The sequence below is a fragment of the Lissotriton vulgaris genome, chromosome 2_1 (genome assembly GCF_964263255.1).
Source record: "Lissotriton vulgaris chromosome 2_1, aLisVul1.2, whole genome shotgun sequence".
Classification (NCBI taxonomy): domain Eukaryota; kingdom Metazoa; phylum Chordata; class Amphibia; order Caudata; family Salamandridae; genus Lissotriton; species Lissotriton vulgaris.
Window position 1 is genome coordinate 1,980,141,328 of NC_141687.1, and position 19,087 is coordinate 1,980,160,414.

General features: G+C 43.0%; 1 pseudogene; it reads left to right on the forward strand.

Annotated features, from left to right (window-relative positions):
* The window catches only part of LOC147733598 (uncharacterized), a 30,168-nt pseudogene extending 11,442 nt beyond the window's left edge, over positions 1–18,726 (forward strand).
* The last annotated feature ends 361 nt before the right edge of the window (positions 18,727–19,087 follow it).

Below are 19,087 nucleotides of genomic sequence, written 5' to 3' on the forward strand. Positions count from 1 at the left end.
TGAGACAAGCATTTGTTCCAGTTGGAAAGGTGCTTAGCATTAATGATAGTGCAGTTATGGAGTACTGTAAAACTCTGTCTGATGTAGTGACTTCTGTGTTCCATCAGGTGGGAACTGAAGTGCTCAGAAGAGAAAAGGAGCAGGCTCATGATCTTTTGCCAGGAGATTGGGTGAGGACAAAGGTTCATCGAAGGAGAAATTGTCTGGTACCCAGGTGTCAGAAAGCGAGACAAGTGATACTTGTTACAACAAATGCAGTTAAGTGTAAAGGTCTGAAAAGGAGGATACACGCCAGCCATACTATTCGAGTGCCACCACCAGAGAATTCTGACGAAGAAGATACAACAACTGATTCAGACTCTGAAGAAGAACCTGAGAATCTAGATACTGAAGATCGACAAGAAAGTCGAGATCTGGAAAATGCAGATGAGAATCAGGCATCAAATGAAAAAGATCTAGAAATTGTGATACTAGATTCTGAAAATGATGAAGATCTGCTAGAAAGAGGAGCAGAAAAAGAGTCTGATCAAGAAGTGATTCAAGATCAGGAAAGTATTGAAAAGCAGAATAGAAGCTCTGAAAGAAGGAACGAAAATTCTGAAACTAGTGGATTGGAAGTGATTCAAGAAGAAGAAGAATATGAATTACCAAGTACCAGCTATAAGGATTATGTTCCTAACGGAGTGAAGCTGCCGAGTAAAGAAGCACCTGAATCTAGAATTCCAGTCTCAGAAACAGAAAGTGAAACTGATGAAAGTGATGAAGAATTTAAAGTGAGAGAATTCAGAAAAAGAGCTTGGAGAACTGAATGTAATCAATCTGAGCCAAAGAAGAAACTATTCAGAAAAGGAGATAATTGGCCAAATGAAAATGAAGGCCTGAAATTCAAATTAGTGAATAAGTCAAAAGAACAAATAAATGAGATTTCAAGCCAGAAAAGTGAATTGGATAAGAAAAATCAAGCAGGAAAGAAAATAGAAGTGATTAGCAGTAGGGGGAAAAGACCATTAAAGCCAACCCAGAAGTATAAGTCACCTGAATGGGCCTATATCATTATCCCACCAGTAGTGGAAGTGAGCAGTAGTAGTCAGGAAGAAATAGATGACACGAGTGATATCGATTGAATTTTTAATTTCAGGTTAGTATTGTGATTGACATAAGGTCGAAGAAAATGTGTTAGGTGACACAAGGTCGAAGAAATTGTGTTAGCTGGAAAAACACATTGTAAGACGTAAGATCGAAGAAAAGCTGTTAGAGGATTCTTTAAAAAAAGAAATTAAAAAGGGGGGTGTAATTTTTAATTTTAGTGAATTTTAAGAATTTTAATTTTTGTTTTTTCTGAAAGGCTCTTGTCTCAAGTAAAAGATGCCTAATTCTAACAATAATTCGAGATGTTCAATCTTAAGAAGGTGGTGCAAAATGTCTTCTATTTGTGTGATTTTATTAATTTTTGTTTGGTTAATTCTAGCTGTCATTTTCCCTTTTGGAATTGACAAAGAAATATACAAAGCTAATATGACTAGTAAAGCTGAGACTAAACAAGCTGTTCATAATGTAGCAGGCAAGACTAATAGAGTCATTGAGCACAAACCAGAGATCCACCAAGATAGGTCTGTTGGTGATTTTTCTAGTAATACTTTTTCTAGACTCCTGTCTGAATATGTCAAGGTGATGAATGTCAAAGATTGCTACGTCTGTGTGAAATTACCTGCTTCAGTTTCGGAAGGGGTGACTTATAATATGATTCCCCTTACCTATGGCATTACTTGCAGTGTATTAACGAGCTTGTTTTATGAAACAGGTCGGTTGGAATATTATTATTCTGACTGAATCAAAAGTTGTAAATAGCTTAAACAAAGTGAGGCATGTGAAACAGATGAGTGAATTTTTCTTAGTGACTGGTGAACTCAATTATGAGTATGCGTTCAAAAATAATCTAACATGTAAGCTGAGAACAGAAGAAAAAACTTTGCTAAATATGGTGGAAGAGAGAAGAGCAATCTATAAGAGAAACATGATGACGAAACATACTAAATCTAAGTTTAGGCAAAAGGAGGATGAGAAACTTAATGGAAGCAATGAAAATGTTGCTATTCACATAGATAAACCTGATAGAGGAAAGCTTTGCATCAGAAGAGATAACACACTTTATGATAATTATTTTGTGGGAGCAAGTCAATGTGAAGATACCTATCGTATTATAGGGGGTTGGGGATTTAAAGGGAGCAAAGATCCGATCTTTCCTGGAATTTATTTCATTTGTGGTAATAAAGCCTATTACAGTCTTCCCGACCATTGGTATGGGACTTGTTTTGTTGGTTTAGTTTCCTAAAAATATTCCATGTAGATAGAAATTCAAAGGGTTCATTTGAAATTGGTGATCACCTGAGCAGATTTAAAAAAGAAAGTTTTTCAGAAATTATTGGAGATATATTTGGCGCAATAATACCTACGGTGGGAATTACCCTGAATGCAAATAAAATCAGAAAAGTATCTACAACTGTTGACAGATTGTCAACAGACACAGCAAGTGGATTTCAATTAGTTGACACTGAACTTGTTACCATGAGATCCATGGTAATGCAGAACCGTCTTGCTTTAGACATTTTGCTAGCAAAAGAGGGAGGAGTCTGTGGGACATTGCATGTCCAACATTGCTGTACATATATCCCAGATAAAAATAGAGATATAGAAATGTATATAATGAATTTAACAGAAATACATACAGAAATTGAACCTGTTGAAGGTGAAAGTTTTACAGAGCACTTGGCTAAAAGATTCGCAACAATTAAACAATGGTTCCAAGAGATTGGTAGCTCAATCATTGGGAAAATACTTTATCCTGTAATAGTTATAGCTATAGTAATACTTTTGTTAAAAATAAGTTGCATGTTACTCAGGAGGAAGAAATTTGTGAGGGAAAAGAAGAGAATGTATAAGCTCAGAAAGGAACAGGAGAAGGAAATAGAACTGGAAGAGTTTCATAGAGCTCAATATGAGAGTAGCAGACAAATTGCTGAATCTAAGCTTTAGAAAAACTAACACAGAGAATGTTCAAAACATGATCAATATAGATAATATTTTTCTGAAAAGGTTTGGGTGTGGTTTGGTGATTATGAAATCACCAGATGAGGGAGTTGATGGAGCGAGATGTTGTTCAAAACTCGCAAAGTTAAACTTCTATAATGTAACCGTATTAATAGCATGTGTTAAAATAATTAATCAATCTAGATTAAAATTGCAAACAATACACACAGGACTAATGTGCTTTTATGTTGCACTAGCAAGTTTGTGGATAATAAAAAAAACTAACCTTGTCTATCGTTATTGTCAGTTTTAAATGCGGCTGTTTAATTAATAGCATGTGCTATATTTCTGTGCATATGTTTTGTTGTGTCTTTTCTGTGGAAAAAGCTCGTGGAAAATCCTGGTGGCCTGAAAGAAGAATGTTTTTATATACGCTGCTTATATGCGCCTTGCTAGGTAACATAATTAACTGGGTTAATATTTAGCAAAGGGGAGGGAAACAGAATGGGTTTCAATTCTTTAGTTAATTACTGTCTTGTGTTTGTTTAAATACTAGTTCTCGAGTGGGCCTAAGAAAATGGCAGACTGGCAGTGCTGGAAATGCAAAACTTGACCAGAGTGAAGCCTTCACTCATATGCAGAAAAAGAGTTTTCTTTCCAAACAATGGAATAATAAACGGAACTGTTTTGGTCGAGTTGTATGTGTTCTTGGAGAAGAGCACCAAGGACAAAAAACCTGAATCGCCTGCCAAGATTAGGAAGTAAAAAGTTGTTGTGTTCGGTGAAATGTTTCTTTTCCGAGGAAGCTAGAAGGAAGGAACCTAAGAACAATAAGGGCTTATGATGTGCCCTGGACTTGGTCAGGAAAGTATGACATGAGGATGGTCAGACATCTGTCAACCAATGGGGACCCTGATGGCAAGGAAAAGTGTACTTTTTTTAGAAGATTAGCTAGTAGGAAAGGTATAAAAACTGGCCCTACAGGCAGGGGTGGGCTCTTGCTTCCCGATTCCTGAATGATGTGCTGACGGACTCTTGGCACACGTAAGGATAGCAGTCTTTATCATTTATTCCTTTAGGTGAAGAGAGTTTTATACAAGGAAATAGAATTTAGGGAATGGAAACTTTATTTTGCTTTAATTCATGCTAAATGATTTACTTTGAAATGTCAGACTAATAAGCCCATCCTTGAATGATGCTTTCAATTTGCTAATAAAATAATGATTTCTGAATAAAGAATACTCTTTCCTTGATTTAAAATAAAGTTAATAAAATAGATTTTGAAATGACAAGCTGGTCTTGTTTATTCATGGTCTAGTTATCATTATTACATCAATCCGCCTATGCGACTTAATTAATGTTGTGTGATCAAAACCATGGTTAATTACAATAAACTGAAGTTGTATATAATTTTGTAAATAGTTTTTGAACAGAGTGTTTAATTAGGTCACATGATTCAGTCGCTCAAAAATTGTCTCCTTAGTTAATTGGCCTAGGTAGTGATTTGTGTTTAATGGTGAGTATGAGATGAGTAGCGTTTGTGAGACAGTTTTTAATTAGGAGCGCTGGATCACCAGCTACAACAGCTGCAGCACGAGCCGCTGCTGCAGCCTCAACTCCAGCAGCCGAATACGCTGCAACAGCCACAGAAACCACAACAGCTGAAGCCACAACAACTCCTGCAGCTAAAGGTCCAGCAACATAAACCAATGCCACAGCTGCCACATGTGCTGCAGCAAAAGATGCCACATCAGCCGAAACCAACAGAGCAGACGAAGCAGGTAGATCAGCAACAGATCCTGCAGCAAAAACCACCTCAGGTTCAGCTACACCTACAACACAAGCTGAAATTTCCACTGTCACAGCAGCATCAGCAGCAGTATGCACGTAATTCAAGAAACGCCTGGAGGAAAAAGTACACTTTAGAGAATAAATATCAAGTAGCTGCCAGTCCCCCAGGAGACGTGAACGTGCCCAGTGCTTCCTCCAGCACCTTACAAGACCTTGCTCAGAAGCTTGACCCAAAGATGATCCTTCATAAGTGGTCTGAGACTTTAACTGTGAAGAACGAACTAGGCTTTGAAATAAATCAGCCTGTTTGGACTAGCTCTGCTTTTAATAAACAAGTAACTGATGTACATACAGCACCGAAGGTTCTCTCCATGGTGAACCCACGGACTTCGGTTTCTCGAACCACTGTGACCAGGACCCAAACTCATGGCAATGAAGGATAAGTGAAGCCAGGACCCCAATTTCTCGAACTGTTGTGACCAGGACTCCAACCCTATGGCAGAGAAGAGCAAGGAAAGCCTTCTCCCAGAGCTGTGCTTCTATCAAATCGACTAAGCCCGGTTGAAGCAGAAGGCCAAAGGAAGCAAGCTTGTCTGAAACCGCAGTCAGAGACCAGCATCTCTTCAACTTCATTTGTAAAGGCCACAAGGTCAGGGAACAGTGCAACAGAGTGGACTTCTGAACTAAACTAAACTTGCAGTGAAAGTGTTTTGGCTTTATCCAACAAGCTACAAAAATCTTTACCTACACAAGAGCTGCTTTGGACCTCTCCAGTGAAATAACCAGCCACCCTGGTTTTGTCGCCACAAAAACGGAAAGCTGCGGAGATCTCATGGCGCGCAGCAGCCCCACTCTGATTGTTGCTCCTGCAACCACTGTTCACCCCTGAAAAGGAGACTGGTAACAGCTCATAAGATTTTCAGTCTCCAGAGAAGTGTTACCCCCACATCCTCTAGAAAGGTATTCAAATGTAGGAAAAGTAAATACACCTGGGTGGCAAACTCTGTGCGAAGGACCAGGACAGTAAGAAAACTTTCACGTTCAAAAACTCCTTTTAGTGCAAAAAAGGTACCGCGAAGCGAACGCCAAGTCAAAGAAAACCACTACACCACCAAAAGGCGGGGCAACAATACAAGTGGAAAGCGGCCACTGCTGTGCACTGTGCAGTCCTTCATACCATCCAAATGAGAGTTCAGGTGGCACGCAGGGGTTCAGCGTGGGCGCGGTGGATCTATTCTGCATGTGCCCACCAAGTGGGCTGCTTCTAGCTTTAGCAAAATATTTGGTGATTCTGCACATCCTGGATACAAAATGAAAAGTCATACCAAAATCATCCATAGGAAAAGCTTTACCAGTTCCCCGACAGATAGGAAAAGCAACTCACTACCACAGGATAGCATAAAAAGTCGATACTGTCTCAGAAGGAGAACACCTACAAAGATGCAGACAGAGAAGAAAATCACTCCTAAGGGGCTGGTGCAAATCTGTAAGCACAAACTTCATCTGGTGAAGCAGGGATTCTTATCTAAAATTTTCCCTACCAATCTCTAGAATCCCAGATCAGGCCGATCTAATCTTTGTACCTGCTTAGAAGTGTAGAGGGAAGACTTCTAATTTCATCTTAGACAATTCAACAACCCAAATTCAGATTCAGATCAAAGAACCACTGACTACGAATTAAGGTTCAAAATTTTATTACAAAGCCAAAAAAAGTTGGATGTACAAACATCTCAGCAAAAGATTCAGGAAATAAACCGGCACTAATAGCAACATAATCCTACGCAGGAAGCTCAGATGACTTAGAATGAAAATCAAAGTCAATTCAAGAAGCATCAGACATGCTATAACAGCACCAACTTGAAGTCCGGATGCATTTACAGAAAAGAAAAAGAATTTGGTTAGACTGTCCCTACTCTAACTCTAAAATGGCATCCCTACTTAACATCTCTCCCAGGCTCGAGTAAAAGGTGTCAGCAGTGAAGACTTCCTAAGAAGTACACTCACTTCCAATAAGTAGCCTAAGCTACTGAGCTCGTTTTAAGATGCTCCTTCCTACACCCTACTCTGCCTTAAGTTCCCCAAAGTCTACACTAACTGTCTACATCCTGCTCTCCAAAACCGCTCTCTACCTCTGTCTACTCCAATCTGCCCTCCACCATCGGGGGGCTGTCCCTAATACAAAATCCAAAAACCTGCAGGAACGCCCCAAGCATGCCCCTCTGGGCAGGTGCTTTGTCTCCGATATGACGAATTTGAATCTCTCCATTAATATAAAAAAAACATATACCATGCGATGTTGTAAACCTAGTGTTAAGAGCAGAGATGTTTTTATTGACAATTGCAAACTTGACTCTAAGGACCATTTCTCTTATCTAGGGATCGTTTTTGAGCTTAGGGCACATTGGTCTAAAGCTATCAATACTAGACGGCTCTTATTTTGTAAAGCCATAGGTGCTTTAATAAATTGTGCTAAAAAACTGGGAGGGCGCCCGGTCCAAGAACTGATTGCAATTTATAAAACAAAATGAATACCCAGTGCTATATATGGGGCTGGTCTCTGGGCTTATGAAAGCATTGTGCCACTACAATTGGAGGAAAACAGGTTTCTGAGATACTTGTTAGCGGCACCCAAATGTACAGCTACGTATATTTGTCACAGTGAGCTGGGCTTGCCTTATTTAACTGATCTTGTGAAAATGGAACCTATTTTGCTATGGCACAAAGTCTGGACCTGTACCTCCTCAGGCCTAAATAGGGACGTAATAAATGACTGTTGTTCTCTTCATGGTGCTGCCCGTATTCCATGGATTACCTACGTAAACGTTTTTCTAACAAATATTGGGCCCCCTGAGTTTTTTAATACGCCAGAGACTCTGTCAACAGTTTCCAGGAAAGAGTTGAGATCTATCTGCATGGAATATCTGGCAGATAGTAGGCTCACAGGTAACATCGGTAAACCTATAGTAAGATCTCACCAGTTATTGCTGAGTATGTCTGGGTTACAAGCTTATTTCAAAGATATAGATGGATCTTATGATAGGACGTTGCTTTTACACCTACGCCTGGATCTTGTGCACATATAGGTTACCTTTCCTAATACAAATGACTGGTCACGTCACCTTTGTGTATGCCCCTGCGACCATATCTCCGCTCAGTCGACTATTCATGTTGTATTGTTTTGAAAGTATTATAGCGTAATTAGGAAAAAGTGGATCCTTCCAATTTTAAGACAGTTTGACCTCAGACAATGTCGCCCTGCTTTTATTAAATTACAACTGTTGGCAGATAGATCACAGACTGTGCAAATTGCGAACTTTTTAAACTGATGGTCAAAACTAGGAAAACAATGGATGGTTTTTAAACACTTTGTATTTATTTAATAATTATTTTATGCTGTTAAATTCTATGCTATTATTTATGTGCTTTTATTGTTAATTGATTTTACACCGAATAAAGCGAATTCTGATTCTGATTCTGATTCACTCATTTCCAATAAGTAGCCTAAGCTACCGAGCTCGTTTTAAGATGCTCTTTCCTACACCCTACTCTGCCTTAAGTTCCCCAAAGTCCACACTAAGGGACCGATTATGATGGCGGACGGACCTGAGTCTGTCCGCCACCATAGAGTAGGAGGGACTGTCCTCAGGGGCTGCTGAGGTCCCTCTGTGCAGATTAGGATGTGACCTCCAGGGTGGCGGTCACATCCTTAATCTTTAACATTGTGGCGGGTGCAGCTTCAAGCTGCACCCGCCGCAATGTTAAAAAAGCATGCACGGCATTTGCGTGCACAAAGCAGCAGGCACCGCGCGGTGCCTGCCGCTTTGTCCACGCAAATGCCCATGTGTGCCCCCCACCCCTCCCCGTCACCGTCAGGCGGTGGCTTCCGCCGGCACGGAGGATGCGGGAAAACCGCGATCCTAATCAGGCCCCAACTGTCTACATCCTGCTCTCCAAAACTGCTCTCTACCTCTGTCTACTCCAATCTGCCCTCCACCCTCGGGGTGCTGTCCCTAATGCAAAATCCAAAAACCAGTAGGAACGCCCCAAGCACGCCCCTCTGGGCAGGTGTTTGTGTGATGGATTTTTCCAGCATGGCGCGCTTCCATTGAAGTCCGTTGAAGTGTCCTTGGGTCCCAGGCACCTTCACCGCCAAATGTTGCACTCCCGCATTCCTTGTTCACTCCTCTGTGCTCTTGCCTACCATCCTAACTCCTAAAACAATGGATTATTCACCTAACGAGCTCCATGGCCTTGCACCTGCAAACCGAAATACGTGAGAAGCAACCCTGCACACATTCGAAGTTACAATTCAATATTCGCTGAGACAGCCTTTCCCAAGGAGAAAATCATTCCACATTCAAGTAAGGCTAACTAAAGAAATTACAGTTAGGCCTTCACTGGCTCCTTCATGTCCTAGGCCTTTACAAGTTTAACTGCATTTCTAATATAACATGAGCATTGCAACTCTTAATCATTTCAAACTCATTAGTTGATTTCATTTCTAAGGCAAATGTTATCTCTATCAAGTTAGAACATCACACGTTTATTAATACATTTCCTACACGTGCAACTTTAATATGGCACATCTAACCTAATGCAGCATTTTACACACACAGAACATTAATTTCTCGTCATTACCTATGGCACATTCTCTAGTTCAAGACACTATATTAGACTTCAACTAACGTAAGCATACACTACATTTTCACTCTAAATATGCGGGTGCTGACTACCCATGATTATAATGCACCCCTACAAATTTTCAAATAACATGGTGCTCTCTCAGTCCCCCCCTTTGATGACCTGTGTCATCACACCTACACCATTCTTAGGGGCAGGAACCGACTTAAACAGAGCTTGTTGCCACTTTCCCTCTCTTAAGCAACTCCATGTTTCTAAGGCCTCAATATTGACTGTCCTGCAGTCTCTTCATTCGTCTCTCTTGCTCTCTCATCGATCTCTCCAGTCTGCTTGACCTGTACCATTTGTAAGCTCGTACCAAAGCCCACAATCCAATCACACATGCCACAGCTATAATGAGGGGTTTTAACACAAAGCCAAGGAAACCCTTTCCAAGGTTTGCAAACCAACTCCCTCTCTTGCAAAATCACTATCCAACTTTTTCCCACACAGTTTCCTCGGTCAAGTCTTCAATCTCATAGTGAATCTTCTTAATGTTGCTTATATATTTCTCCAGATCCTTGCTATTGTCTGGTATGTAAGTGCAACATTCTTGAACCTCTAAAAGCATACAGACTCCTCCCTCTTTTTCTAGAAGAACGTCTAAAGCAAGACGATATTGCAAAACCATAGTCCTTATCAATAACATCTCACCCTCAACCAACACCAATGATTTAGCTGTATTTATTGATAATTCGTCCAACCTTCTGATCTTCACATCATTCAAAATCACACCTAGAGTTGGTATCATTGCTCGAAAAACATCTCCAAGCTCAGCTGCTGCACTTTCACCTCGCCTCACTCTTACATGTTGTCCTCCTTCTAAAAGTTCATGGTCCTCTGCCTGATATATCTTATGGAAAATGATCGCTAGATAGCACATTCCATACCATTTCTCAGGCAATCGCACATAAGCAATCCTCTCACAGACAAAATACACCGTTGGAATTATCTGCACCTTACTCTGCAAAAAGTCCTTTGCATAATACTCCAAAGTGAAAATATGCTCACACGTGGTGTGACCTACGTTGACATTCTCATAATATGTCTGTGGTCTATGAATGCACAACTTCCCCTTCTGCACTTCATCCAAGGCTATTGGACCATAACTCCCCCTTGACTTGTGTAACTTTTCTTCATCCATCCAATCCACTCTACATTGTCCTGAATTTTGCAACTGCTTTTGTTTTCTGTACCTATCTTCTACTTGACCTATGAATTTCTTCTCTGTATCTGACAACAGACACGTCAGGTTATGGCGATGAGCATATGCTGTGTCCAACTCCTGGGTCGGAATGAAATACGTTCTAAGCCTAACTTCTGATTTGTAATATTCATACTCATTCAGATGCTTGTAAGCCGGTACTTCGGGAAGCACTGCATCCTAATTCGAAAAGAAATACTCAAAATGATTGCGCGCATGAAATATGCTAAGCAGCAAACTACATGAAATGTCATATGTCAATGGAATATGATGGTATCTAATACCTTCGTCTACTGGAGCAGGCAACTGTATACACACTTAACAATCTATCGCATCCATTGCATCAATAGACTTGTACAACAACTTCGCATACGCATTAAGCTTGAAATTACTTCTAGACAGATCTGCATATAACCTACAACTCTCCTCGAGCAGCAAAGCTCTCTCGTCTCCTATTTTGACCTCTTTCTCGCTAGGAGTAGTAGATGTAGGGGTTCCCTCTACCTCCACAGCCTGCTCATGTGGTGCTAAATACGAAATGACAACTACTAGAATAATGAAGAGTATCACTCCTCCTATTAGTGTGCCGACAGTGCACCTAGCTCTACGATTCGGGTTTCCAGCCTCCATGGTCTCTGGACTATTTTCAAATCTTTGTTCAGCAACAGAACTCGGAAGTCACTTTTTCCTTCTTCAGTTGGTTGAACCTCTCGAGCCACACCTCAGAAGCTGCAACAAGAGACAACCCTAACCCTTCTCCGTCCTCTATGGGAAGTCCCTAATTTTCTTCTTCTTCCACTTGGACCTAGGTTATTAACAACAGCTTAGCAACAACAAAGTCTCTTTAATCCATGATAAGATTTATTCCAACCACTTCTAGCACATATTCCAACAATAGACTCGTGTGATGGTATTTCGGCTCCAAACGTAGGAAAAAATAGTTTACTCAGAATCAGTTGATGAATTCCACTCAATATCGGGGGATTCGGAACTGTGATGGTCAGTACACCTTTTATTTCAAGTCCTGGACTGGTACCAACAAAAGCACATCCAACTTGATGTTAGGACTGGTACTGATCACTATCACTGCTCTCACCCTCCCCGATCTCAACACCCCTGGCATCAGTCACAGAGTAAGTCCACTCAGGAGTTGCATACCTTTGGCAAGGCACCCTCCTTCGCCTTGATCTCCTCTGACCTCCACAAGCATGCTCTTCTTCACCTTCGTCCGATTCAGACTCCTCAGACACAGGAGCAAGATCTCTTCCAGAGACCAACCTCAGGTTCACTCGCCTCTGTCTCTCCGGACACTGCTCCTCTGCGCTGCTGCTTCTCCTGCTTCTCTCTTGCTCACCCTGCTCACAACTGTCTTCAACTGAGCTTGGCTCTGGGTCACCTTCACAGTCACTTCATCCTTCCGAGGCAGTTTCAGTATCACTTCTGCGGTGACCCTCCTCAACTTGATCTAGTGAGCAACCAGCTTCATCAGGCACCCTCACAGCTTGGCTTGTCCCCTCCTGTGGCCCTACCACGTCAGCTGGATTTTCTGTTGGGAGAGGAGCTGTTTCTTCCAAGGGTGCTGGAACTTGACAGGTGTGAGAAGCGTGCACCCAGTTTGGCAGCCCTCCACACTTCACAGCAGTGTTTGTGACCAGGATAACTTGGTAAGGACCTCTCCAACGAACATCCAAATAGTTTTTTCTCACGTGCGTCCGAACCAGCACCCAGTCCCCCGGACTCAGGTAGTGACAGATGTCTCTTGAAGCAAGGACCACAGCAGCCTGCACCTGATGGAACACAGAACGGATGACATCAGCGAGTCCCTTTTAAAAATCAAGAATCAGATCATCTGTGATGCTCAGCAAGGCTGTCGATGGCACCAATGGTAACCTCATTGCCCTCCCCATCAACACTTTATGGGGTGAAAGACCTGTTCTCCTGTCTGGGGTACTGCGCATACTCAACAATACCATGGGCAAAGCATCAGGCCATTTCAGAAATGTGGAAGAACACACTTTTGCCATCCGAGCTTTCAAAGTCTCATTGACCTGCTCCACTATTCCAGAAGCCTCTGGACGATAATTACAATGGAGTCTTTGATTCACTATGGAAGTGTGTTCCTCTGTCTGGTCAGAATCCCGAATCTGGGTATGAGTTCCCTCAACAACAGCTTAGCTACAGTGAGTGTATTGCACCTATGAGTAGGATAAGCCTCCACCCACCTCGAGAACACACACACCACTACCAAGATGTACCTCAAATGATTGCTCTTAGGCATCTCAATGAAATCCAATTGCATTCGGTTGAAAGGTCCTCCAGACATCCTAATGTGACTCATGTTAACCGCAGTTCTTTTTCCGACATTCATTTGCTGACACGTCACACACCTTTGACATACCGCTTCTGCTACTGCACGGAACCCTTGGTTGTACCATGTCTGTCTGAACACTCGCACCATTGCATCTCTTCCAAAATGCACTGCACCATGAATCTGTCTTGCCATTGGGCTCAACAACTCATCTGGCAACACCGCTCTCCCATCAGCTGAGACCCAAATATCCACATCTCCCTTCACACAACTTGAATTGATCCACACATTCTTCTCATGATCTGACACCTGTTCCTGAATGCACTTGAGTTCATCCCAAGTGTCTGCCATGGTCAACATCATGTTGAACTTGGTTCTTTCTTGGCTCCCCTGTAAGTGCCTTTCAGTAAAAAAACAACCCTGTTCTGCACAGAAATGTGCAACCTTGTCCGCATAGCGGTTTCCAAGTGACATGAAATCTGTCCCCTTTCCATGAGCCGTGCACTTTGCAACAGCAATTTCTTTGGGGCATTGCAAAGCTTCCAAAAGCAACCTTATAAAATCACATTCCGCATGGGTGATCCAGACGATGTCATGTAATCTCTCTGAGACCATTACTCTCCGAAGTCATGAACCACAGCAAACCCATACTGGCTGTCAGTGTAGATGGTGATCCGAATTTGATCTGCTGCCAAGCAGGCATGAGTCAAGGCAATGATTTCAGCCACCTGATGGGAGTATACTGCTTCCAGGCATGCAGCTTCAACAACTCCCATAATGGTGCATACAGCAAACGCTGCTCTCAACTGACCAACACTGTCTCTTAAACATGAACCATCAACAAAGAAAATTTCATCAGGGTTAGACAATGGTTCATCGACAATCTCTGGTCTCGGCTTGGTGCAAAGTTCAGTCACATCGAGACAATCATGGTCCTCACAATCTTCATCCAGTGTGTTTGGCAACGGCATCAAGGTGGCAGGATTCAAAACAGAACACCTTTTAAGGGTCACATTCTCCACAGCAAATATAACCTGCTCGTAGCGTGTGAGCCTATTATTGGTCAGGTGCTGTGTCTTGGTCCTGGTCATCAGCGAATAAACAGAATGTGGAACATACACAGTAAGCTGGTGACCCATGACAATGCTTTCACACCTTTCAATGCTGACACCCGTTGCAGCAACAGATTTGAGACATCCGGACAACGCTGAAGCTACTGGATCTAGAGTAGCTGAGAAGTAAGCAACTGGTCTACGGACACCTCCATGATACTGCACTAGAACTGATAATGCACTATCTTCTAGTTCACAACAAAACAATGAAAAAGGCTTGTTGTAATCAGGCATTCCCAACGCCGGAGCTTGACAAAGGTCCTCTGTCCTCTGGCTCAAGGAAAGCCTTCATACAGTCTTTGTCCCATGGTACCGGATCACTCACATCCTTGTGCGTCAGTCTCTGCAAAGGCTTCGTCTTCAATGAGAAGTTTGTCAATCCACTGACAGCAGTAGCCAACCATCCCTAAGAACATTCTGACCTCTCTTTGGGTTGAAGGCACCATCATGTTCATGATTGCCTCAATACTATCGGGTGACATTTTCCTCTTGCCTTTTTCTATTCGATGACCCAAATACTGCACTTCATTCAAACAGTACTGTAACTTAGTTGGTGACTTAGTTGGCGACACCTTGTGTCCATTTTCTATCAAATGATTCAGTAAAGCCATAGTATCAATCCTGCACACATCCTCAGTGTCTGACGCAACAGGGAGATCGTCTATGTACTGGACAAGAACAGATTTCTGCGGCCGTACCAGATTCTCAAGATTCTTTTTCAAGATCTGATTAAAGATCAATTGACTCTCTGTGTACCCCTGAGGGATGCGACACATGTTAAGACACGGTTTTCCAGCCAGAAAGCAAAGAGAAATTGGCTCTCCTCATGCAGGGTTATCGAGAAGAAAGCCTGACAAAGATCGACCACTGTAAACCACTCAGCCTGGCACGGGATCTGAAACAGTATTACAGATGGATTCGGTACCACTGGACAACAGGGAACAACGATGTTGTTAACCTGGCGCAAATCCTGCACTTTTCTGATTTTCACACTCGGTTTCTGCAATCCCATAATAGGCGAGTTACATGGACTGCCCATTATCTCCTTCAGAATGTCCTGCTTAATCATGGACTCAATCACAGGTTTGATCCCTGAAATTATTTCGGGCATCAAATTGTATTGAGGCATTCTTGGGAACTCAGCATTCGGCTTAACTTGAATCTTAACTGGCTCTACTCCCTTAATCAACCCTATGTCTTCTCCGGAAAAGTTGCACACTTTCTGTGAGACTGATTCTCTCAAGTCGAGTGGAAGCTCTTCCACTGTCAAAGCAGGGTACATTTCTATACACAGATACTTTAAAGGCATCATCATCATCATTTGTTTGCAGTTCTACTCCCTTGGGGGTGCAGTAGATAGTGCAATTGAGTTTGCACAGGAGATCTATCTCTAGTAAACAAACAGGACTCGAATCGCATACCACAAACTGGTGTCTATCCTTAAACGTTCCTATTTTCACAGGAATTTGTTCTGTCAAGGGGCTCGTCATTCTTCTATTTGCAACACCTACAACTTGGATCGTCTGTCCCGAGAGGGACAGGCTAGGGACTACAGCAGATCTCACAGTAGAACGGGTAGCACCGGGGTCAACCAAAAAGAAATGGTAGGGTGACCATCAACATCGGCTTCTACAAATGGTCCCCTCTGGTCTACCTCCAAGATGGCCTCAAGTGTGCAGTCTTCCTCCCCCCTCAGGTACCATCATGCCAACGGGTCCAAGTAACAATCATTGCTCTCATCGAAGAAGGGCATCTGCTGGTAAACCCTAGTCCCTGACGAGATTCTCGGTGGCTGGGGAACTTGCGCTCAAGGAGCCGAAGTCCCCCTTTGGTCGACTTGAGCTTCGCCGTTGTCGTTGCTGTCACCTGAGGTGTCTGTACCTGAACCACTTCTTCCTTCTGCTGCTCTTGATATGCAGGATTGAAGGGACACTCGCGGCTCCAGTGTCCAATCTGAGGACACTGGTGGCATTCTGTAGTCCTCTTCAGAGTTGCCAAATCTACCCTGGGTTTGGGATCATCTCCGTTTCCCTTCTTCTGACCATTCTGTATCCTTCCCAGAGTACCTCCTACCGACTGTGCTTGACCTCCCTTGTCAGCATTCTGTAACTGGGCCAACATTAGCCTGTCCTTAAGCTTTTTGTTCTGCAAATCTATCTCATCGCTGCATAACCTAGCATACCTCAGTATTTCATCCAGCGGCCTGTTCTGCCAACAAATCAAATGCTGCTGTATCATTAGACAAATCTCAGGTCTCAATCCTAGGACAAACTTCTAAACAAACTGCCCTATGTCTTTTGGGTCCATTACATCCAACCCACTATGCTGCTTGAAGACTTTCAACAATATCTCATAGTACTCGTGGACAGTCTCCTTTGGTTCCTGAACTGTTTGATCTATTTTCACCCAATCAATATCCTATGGTGATACCTTAGACTTCAACCATGTGATCACCTGTTCATATTTTTTCATAACAAGTGGGGATGGACCATTCGTAACAGCTTCTCAGTCCGGTTCGGAGGTGGGCCATTCAATAGCAATCTTGCATGCTACCCACAAGTCTCCCGGAACCACAATATCAAACAGTGTGTTCAAGTCAATCCACAACACCTTTGAAATCTTGACAAACCTCTCAACCTGCTTGTACCATTCGACTGGGCTTTCGCTCAACTTCGGGAAGTTGTTTGTGAATGCGGCCAAATCATCTCTACTCCAAGGAACATGCACAAACCCTCTGTTAGCCACCTCTCGCAAAGGGTAATTCTCTTTTCCTGGAGCTCCCCCTCCTGGAGGAGGTGCCTCTGTCACACTCCTTCTAACAATCTTATTCTTGGACCATCTTTCTTCCCACTTGTCGAGCCTCATCCACACTCTCATTCCTATGATCAATTCTCTAATGTCAGTCCTCAGTCCAATTATTCTCTTTTCATCTAAGTCTTGATCAGTATACTGCAATCTGTGGCCACCTTGTAACATTTTCGTTTTGGAGAAATCCACTTCATATCTATTGGCCAAATCAGTCAACTTCTCATGTGCTGATCTTGCTTTGCGGGTCACGTCCTTTGCTACAAACAACAATTTGTCTGGCTCATAAAGGTCTACTCTCTCTATGGGGAGGTTTCCTTCTACAATTTCATCCACTTCTGTTTTTAACCGCACTACATCTAACCTCTTTACCTTTATGGCTGCTCTCAGTGACTCTCGACTGACTGAACCACCTGACTCCCTGCATTCACTATCTTGTTCTTGGCACCTGCTCATTTCAGATGTACCCCCTAGGAGTTATACTATTCTGAGTCATCCTGTTCTCGGCACACCCATTGTCCCAATCCTCACTGGCCCTGACACTCTGATTCGCTTCAGGCGGCGAGTCTCACATCCTCAAGTCAGGTCTCAATTCAGCTAAGGATTTTGGCCTCAGGCCCTTAAGATCCATGAGTCCCCTAGATGAGTCTGCCGTAGCTGGAAATGGCGTACTCGATTCCACAAACCTTGGAAATTTGACTGAATCCCCCTACTACGCTGTTCCTGCCAAAGCTGGTACTCCCTTCTATCTCTGCCTGTGGTGGATTTCCACTCCTCACCTGCTCCGGATTGTACACTGACACTATGGGACGTATGGTAACCGGTACTTTAAGAGCATCCGGCAACCTCTGAGAACTGACACTCTCTGCATTCTGTATTTCCCCTATCGAGATCTTCCCTGCTATTTCAGTACTGAGTGGGGCTTGTGGTTCCCTAAGTCACTCTGTCGGAACCACTTCCTTCTCCACAACCTCCGGATTATACGGAGGTGGTCTCTCAGATAACATCCTTTCTAGCAAACTGTCGTTGGTGTCACTGTCGTCATCCTAAGCACTCTTTTTCCGTGCGTCCCTCGACTTAACCAACAGTGGATACAATCTATCCCACTCAATTGTCTGCACTCTCCATCTTTTCTCCAGTGCATCCCACAGAACATCAATTTCTCGTCATTACCTAAGGCAAATTCTCTAGTTCAAGGCAATCTATATGACTTCAACTACCGTAAGCATACACTCAATTTTCACTCTAAATATGCGGGTGCTGACTACCCATGATTATAACGCACCCGTACAAATTTTCAAATAACATGGCGCTCTCTCACGTCCTTTGCCCGTCTTGAAGCAGTAGTCGTTTACAGGACAAGGCTGCAGCCCTCGGGCCTTCTGACGTTCCCCCAGCACCAGAGTGATAAAGCCCTGCTACGAGATCGTGAAGCGGAGCTCCGCGGCCTTCCCCTCCGGCTCCGTGGCCTCTCTCAGCCTCACCCTGTTGTGGAAGGCACAGAAGCTCGCAGGAGTGAGGTGGTTGTTGGCGAATCGCATGTGCCGGATCTCGCCAACTGGTAAACCTAACCAGCTGCAGCGTCAGCACTGGAAGTGCAGAGGAGTGATGTACAGGGTGTCCGACAACAAATTATCCAAGCACACCAGTCCAACCATCAACACCACTAGCAAGTACTTCGCCCGATCAGGACGCTTCGATTCTTCTCCAAACAACCCCAGTTACATTTCCCCAACAGCAGATCAGCAACACCTAGCGGCTACATTGCAAGTCGCGCAGTTCAGCGTAGTAGAGTTTAAGCTATTGACATTGTAAATGACAATGCCCTTTAATTATCTGTTTTGAAAATTAACACATAAATAAAATAAAAAATCATACAATGCCAATAGCTCAAACTTTTGTAAATGCAAGACCTATTTAATTTCAAAGAAGCGTCCGCCATTCTCCCAGGCTGCTTGGAAAGAGAAAGCCTGCATGGCGCGCTGAATGTTGCAGGAAAGCATGTTGTACCTGCAGTAGGAGAAACTCATTTAAGAAAATAGTGCTTACAGACTAAATAACATAATCTACATAGAGTGTCCACGGGTCTGTCGACAGCAAATCTACCTTAATGAGACCTCAACCAACAAATTAAATGTGTAAATACATCAGAAGGTCACC